This window comes from Arachis ipaensis, chromosome B09 (genome assembly GCF_000816755.2).
Source record: "Arachis ipaensis cultivar K30076 chromosome B09, Araip1.1, whole genome shotgun sequence".
Lineage (NCBI taxonomy): Eukaryota > Viridiplantae > Streptophyta > Magnoliopsida > Fabales > Fabaceae > Arachis > Arachis ipaensis.
In genome coordinates, this window is record NC_029793.2 from 134,265,218 (window position 1) to 134,272,792 (window position 7,575).

The following is a 7,575-nucleotide window of genomic DNA, read 5'->3' on the forward strand; positions in this document are numbered from 1 at the left end:
AATCTTTTTAGACTGAAGCTTTAGACTAACATTGCATGATTCCTGGAATTCTTATTAAAAGTTTTGAATCCCTTTATTTTCCTTTCCATATAAGTTTCGAAAATCACAAAAAAATTTATAAAATCATAAAAATAAAAAATATTTTATGTTTCTTGTTTGAGTCTAGTGTCAATTTTTAAGTTTGGTGTCAATTGCATTCTTCTTGTATTTTTCAAAAATATGCAATATGTTCTTCATTAATATTCAAGTTGTTCTTGATGATTTCATTGCTCTGATCTTTAAATTCCTTTGTTTTGTGTGTTTAGTTGTTTCTCATATGCATTCTCAATTTGTTAGTGTCTCTTATATGAAAATTTTTAAGTTTGGTGTCCTGCATGCATTGTTTGTTTGATTCGAGTTTCCTAAGATTAATTATATTTTGATTGTTTCTCATCATTGAAAAATTCAAAAAAATTCTCAAAACTATGTCTTTTCAAGTCAATAATACAGAGAATTGAAGATTAAGAACATTCAGCAGATGAATCAAACAGAAAAAGCTGGGCGTTCAAAACGCCCAGTGAAGAAGGAAAACTGGCGTTTTTCTATGGATAAAAGATCCAATTGATAGAGGAAGCGCCGTAAAGATCAATTGGCGAGGTTTTAGGCTGAGACAATAAGAACTGCTTACAACTTATATCATGATACTTGGCTGGGTGTTTAACGCCAAAAAAGGTAGCATTTTGGGCGTTAAAAGCCAGAATGGATGCCATTCTGGGCGTTTAACGCCAGGATGACACTAGAGGGAAGATTTTGTTTTTAATTCAAATCTTTTTCAAATTTTCATAATTTTTCAAAATAAAATCTTTTTCAAATCATATCTTTTCAATCATATCTCTTCAAAATCAATTTCTTTCCATTTTTTTATTATTTTCGAAAATCCTTGTTATAATTAATGATTTACTTCAAAATTTTCTAGTTGTTACTTGCCTATTAAGAAAGGATCAAAAGTTTTAATTCTAGAATCATATCTTCTAATTTCTTGTTAGTCAAGTAATCAACTTTAATTTTAAAACTTTCTCTTTTTAGTTTGATTTTCAATCATATCTTCTCAATAATATCTTTTCAATCACATCTTTTTCAAAATTAACTCTCAATCATATCTTTTTTATTTCTAATTTTAAAATCTTTTTCAAAAATCACTTAATTTCTTTCCCAATCTTAATTTTTGAAAATCTCAATCAAATTTTCAAATTTTTTTTATTATTTCAAAATCTTTTTAATTTATTTTCGAAAATTCTTCCCCTCTTCTCACATCCTTCTATTTAAGGGACTAACACTCCTCCTCAAGAGGATTCCATACTTTCTTGTTCTCTTCTCTTTCATATGAGCAAGAGCAAAGACAAAGGCATCCTTGTTAAAGCTGATCCTGAACCTGAAAGGACCTTGAAGAAAAAGCTAAGAGAAGCTAAATCATAACTCTCTCTAGAGGGCCTAACAGAGCTCTTTAAGGAGGAAGAAGCCATGGCAGCCGAAAACAACAATGCCAACAATGCAAGGAAGGTGCTTGGAGACTTTACTGCACCTACTCCCGACTTCTATGGGAAAAGCATCTCAATCCCTGCCATTGGAGCAAACAACTTTGAGCTTAAGCCTCAATTAGTTTCTCTAATGCAACAGAATTGCAAGTTTCGTGGACTTCCATTGGAAGATCCTCATCAGTTCTTAGCTGAATTCTTGTAAATCTGTGACACTGTCAAGACCAATGGGGTTGACCCTGAAGTCTACAGACTTATGCTCTTCCCTTTTGCTGTAAGAGACAGAGCTAGGACATGGTTGGATTCACAACCCAAAGAAAGCCTGAACTCTTGGGAAAAGCTAGTAAATGCCTTCTTGGCAAAGTTCTTTCCACCTCAAAAATTGAGCAAGCTTAGATGGAAGTCCAAACCTTCAGACAAAAGGAAGGAGAATCCCTCTATGAAGCTTGGGAAAGATACAAGCAATTGATCAAAAGGTGCCCTTCTGACATGCTTTCAGAATGGAGCATCATAGAGGTTTTCTATGATGGTCTGTCTGAACTATCCAAGATGTCATTGGATAGCTCTGCTGGAGGATCTCTTCATCTGAAGAAGACGCCTGCAGAAGCTCAAGAACTCATTGAAATGGTTGCAAATAACCAATTCATGTACACTTCTGAAAGGAATCCTGTGAATAATGGGACAACTCAGAAGAAGGGAGTTCTTGAGATTGATACTCTGAATGTCATATTGGCTCAGAATAAAATATTGACCCAACAAGTCAATATAATTTCTCAGAGTCTGTCTGAAATGCAAGCAGCAACAGGCAGTACTAAGGAAGCTTCCTCTGAAGAAGAAGCTTATGATCCTGAGAACCCAGCAATGGAAGAGGTGAATTACATGGGAGAACCTTATGGAAACACCTACAATCCTTCATGAAGAAATCATCCAAATCTCTCATGGAAGGATCAACAGAGACCTCAACAAGGTTTCAACAACAATAATGGTGGAAGAAACAGGTTTAGCAATAGCAAGCCTTTTCCATCATCTTCTCAGCAACAAACAGAGAATTCTAAACAGAGCCACTCTGACTTAGCAACCATTGTCTCTAATCTAATCAAAACCACTCAAAGTTTCATGACTAAAACAAGGTCCTCCATTAGAAATTTGGAGGCACAAGTGGGTCAGCTGAGTAAGAAAATTACTGAACTCCCTCCTAGTACTCTCCCAAGCAATACAGAGGAGAATCCAAAGAGAGAGTGCAAGGCCATAAACACATCTCACATGGCCGAACCTGGAGAAGAGGAAGAGGCAATGATCTCTACTGAGGAAGACCTCAATGGACGTCCACTGACCTCCATGGAGTGCCCTAATGAGGAACCATGGGAATCTGAGGCTCAGACAGAGACCATAGAGATTCCATTAAATTTACTTTTGCCATTCATGAGCTCTGATGAGTATTCTTCCTCTGAAGATGATGAAGATGTTACTGAAGAGCAAGTTGCTAAGTACCTTGGAGCAATCATGAAGCTAAATGCCAGGTTGTTTGGTAATGAGACTTGGGAGGATGAACCTCCATTGCTCATGAAAGAACTGGATGATTTGACTAGGCAGAAATTACCACTGAAGAGACAAGATCCTGGAAAGTTCTCAATACCTTGTACCATAGGCACCATGACCTTTGAGAAGGCTTTGTGTGACCTGGGATCAAGTATAAACCTTATGCCTCTCTCTGTAATGGAGAAGCTAGGGATCATTGAGGTACAAGCTGCAAGAATCTCACTGGAGATGGCAGACAATTCAAAGAAACAGGCTTATGGACTTGTAGAGGATGTCTAGGTAAAGGTTGAAGACCATTACATCCCTGCTGATTTCATAATCCTAGAGACTGAGAAGTGTATGGATGAATCCATCATCCTTGGCAGACCCTTCCTAGCTACAGCAAAAGCTGTGATTGATGTTGATAGAGGAGAATTGATCATTCAAGTGAATGAAGACTCCCTTGTGTTTAAAGCTCAAGGATATCCCTCTGTCACCATGGAGAGGAAGCATGAAGAGCTTCTCTCAATACAGAGTCAAACAGAGCCCCCACAGTCAAACTCTAAGTTTGGTGTTGGGAGGCCACAACCAAACTTTAAGTTTGGTGTTGAACCCCCACATTCAAACTCTAAGTTTGGTGTTGGGAGGTTCCAACATTGCTCTGAACATCTGTGAGGCTCCATGAGAGCCCACTGTCAAGCTATTGACATTAAAGAAGCGCTTGTTGGGAGGCAACCCAATCTTTAATTATCTATGTTAAATTTCTATTTTCTTTTATTATTTTATGTTTTCTATAGGTTGATGATCATGTGAAGTCACAAAAACAATTGAAAAAGCAAAAACAAAAGGAAAAATAGAATGAAAAATAGAACACCCTGGAAGAGAAACTTACTGGCGTTTAAACGCCAGAAATGGGTACCAGACTGGCGTTTAACGCCAGGAATGGGCAAGAAGCTGGCGTTAAATGCCAGAAATGGGCAGTAGCCTAGCGTTTAACGCCATGATTGGCAACAAGGGGCGTTTTGCACGCCACATGGTGCAGGGATGAGAAATCCTTGACACCTCAGGATCTGTGGATCCCACAGGATCCCCACCTACCCCACCTCTCTCTCTCTTCTTCACCCATTCACCAATCACCTCAATACCTCTTCCCCAAAAACCCCTCACCTATCAAATCCCACCATTCTCTTCACCACTCACATCCATCCTTCATAAAACCCCACCTACCTCACCATTCAAATTCAAACCACTTTCCCACCCAAACCCACCCATAATGGATGAACCATACCCCCTCCCCACTCCTATATAAACCCATCTTCACTCCTTCATTTTCACACAACCTAAACACTACTTCTCCCCCTTGGCCGAAACACAAAGCCCCCTCCATCTCCTCTATTTCTTCTTCTTCGACTCTCTTCTTTCTTCTTTTGCTCAAGGACGAGCAACCTTCTAAGTTTGGTGTGGTAAAAGCTAAAGCTTTTTTGTTTTTCCATAACCATTAATGGCACCAAAGGCCGGAGAAACCTCTAGAAAGAGGAAAGGGAAGGCAAAAGCTTCCACCTCCGAGTCATGGGAGATGGAGAGATTCCTCTCAAAGGTGCATCAAGACCAATTCTATGAAGTTGTGGCCAAGAAGAAGGTGATCCCCGAGGTCCCTTTTAAGCTCAAAAAGGGCAAATATCCGGAGATCCGACATGAGATCTGAAGAAGAGGTTGGGAAGTTCTCACCAACCCCATTCAACAAGTCGGAATCTTAATTGTTCAAGAGTTCTATTCCAATGCATGGATCACCAAGAACCATGATCAAAGTGTGAACCCGGATCCTAAGAATTGGCTTACAATGGTCTGGGGGAAATACTTAGATTTTAGTCCGGAAAATGTAAGGTTGGCATTCAACTTGCCCATGATGCAAGGAGATGTACACCCATACACTAGAAGGGTCAACTTTGATCAAAGGTTGGACCAAGTCCTCATGGACATATGTGAAGAGGGCGCTCAATGGAAGAGAGATTCAAGAGGGAAGCCGGTTCAACTGAGAAGGCATGACCTCAAGCCCGTGGCTAAGGGATGGTTGGAGTTCATCCAACGCTCAGTCATTCCTACTAGCAACCGGTCTGAAGTTACTATAGACCGGGCTATCATGATTCATAGCATCATGATTAGAGAGGAAGTAGAAGTTCATGAGGTTATATCCCAAGAACTCTACAAGGTGGCGGACAAGTCCTCTACTATGGCAAGGTTAGCCTTCCCTCATCTCATTTGTCACCTCTGCAATTCAGCTGGAATTGACATAGAGAAAGACATCCTCATTGATAAGGACAAGCCCATCACTAAGAAAAGGATGGAGCAAGTGAGAGAACCTCACCAAGAGCATGAAGAAACTCCTCATCATGAAATCCCTGAGATGCCTCAAGGGATGCATTTTCCTCCACAAAACTATTGGGAGCCAATCAACACCTCCCTAGGAGAATTTAAGTTCCAACATGGGACAACTAAGGGTGGAGCACCAAGAGCATTCCATCCTCCTCCATGAAATTAGAGAAGACCAAAGAACCATGAGAGAGGAACAACAAAGGCAAGGAAGAGACATTGAGGAGCTCAAGCACTCCATAAGATCTTCAAGAGGAAGAACAAGCTGCCATCACTAAGGTGGACCCGTTCTTTAATTTCATTGTTCTTTATTTTCTGTTTTTCAAAAATTGTGCTTTATGTTTATTTATGTTTGTATCTTTATTACATGATCATTAGTGTCTAAGTGTCTATGCCTTAAAGCTATGAAAATGAATCAATCACCTTTCTTAAATGAAAAATGTTTTTAATTAAAAAAGAAAAAGAAGTGCATGAATTTCAAATTTTAAAACATTTTAATTATTTTGATGTGGTGGCAATACTATTGTTTTTCTGAATGAATGCTTGAACAGTGCATATTTTTGAATTTGTTGTTTAAAGAATGTTAAAATTGTTGGCTCTTGAAAGAATGATGGGAAAAGGAGAAATGTTATCTGATGATCTGAAAAATCATAAAATTGATTCTTGAAGCAAGAAAAAGCAGTGAAAAGCTTGCAAAAAAAAAAGAGGCAAAAAAAAGAGAGAAAAGAAAAAGAAAGAAAAAGAAAAGCAAGCAGAAAAAGCCAATACCCCTTTAAACTAAAAGGCAAGGGTGATAAAAAGGGATCCAAGGCTTTGAGCATCAGTGGATAGGAGGGTCCACAGGAATAAAATCCTGGCCTAAGCGGCTAAACCAAGATGTCCCTAACCATGTGCTTGTGGCGTGAAGGTGTCAAGTAAAAACTTGAGACTGAGCGGTTAAAGTCGTGGTCCAAAAGCAAAAAGAGTGTGCTTAAGAGCTCTGGACACCTCTAATTGGGGACTCTAGCAAAGCTGAGTCACAATCTGAAAAGGTTCACCCAGTTATGTGTCTGTGGCATTTATGTATCCGGTGGTAATACTGGAAAACAAAATGCTTAGGGTCACGGCCAAGACTCATAAAGTAGCTGTGTTCAAGAATCAACATATTTAACTAGGAGAATCAATAACACTATCTGGATTCTGAGTTCCTATAGAAGCCAATCATTCTGAACTTCAAAGGATAAAGTGAGATGCCAAAACTGTTCAGAAGCAAAAAGCTAATAGCCCCGCTCATCTAATTAATACTGATCTTCATAGATGTTTTTGAAATTCATTATATATTCTCTTCTTTTTATCCTATTTGATTTTTAGTTGCTTGGGGACAAGCAACAATTTAAGTTTGGTGTTGTGATGAGCGGATAATTTATACGCTTTTTGGCATTGTTTTTAGTATATTTTAGTTAGTTTTTATTATGTTTTTATTAGTTTTTAAATAAAAATCACTCTTCTGGAATTCACTATGAGTTTGTGTATTTTTCTGTGATTTTAGGTATTTTCTAGCTGAAATTGAGGGACTTGAGCAAAAATCTGATTCAGAGGTTGAAAAAGGACTGCAGATGCTGTTGGATTCTGACCTCCCTGCACTTGAAGTGGATTTTCTGGAGCTACAGAAGCCCAATTGGTGCACTCTCAATTGCGTTGGAAAGTAGACATCCTGGGCTTTCCAGAAATATATAATAGTTCATACTTTGTCCGAGATTTGATAGCCCAAACAATGTTCCAAGTCAGCTCAAGAATTCTGGCGTTTAACGCCGGAACTGGCACAAAAGCTGGAGTTAAATGCCCAAACTGGCACAAAAGCTGGCATTTAACTCCAAGAAAAGTCTCTACACATGGAAGCTTCAATGCTCAGCCCAAACACACACCAAGTGGGCCCGGAAGAAGATTTTTGAATTAATTACTGATTTCTGTAAACCCTATGCTACTAGTTCTCTATAAATAGGACCTTATACTATTGTATTTTCATCTTTGGACGTTTAGTCCCTAGACCTTGGAGGCTGGCCATTCGGCCATGCTTACACCATTATCACTTTTGTATTTTCAACGGTGGAGTTTCTACACACCATAGATTAAGGTGTGGAGCTCTGCTGTTCTTTATGAATTAATACAAAGTACTATTGTTTTTGCAAGTCTA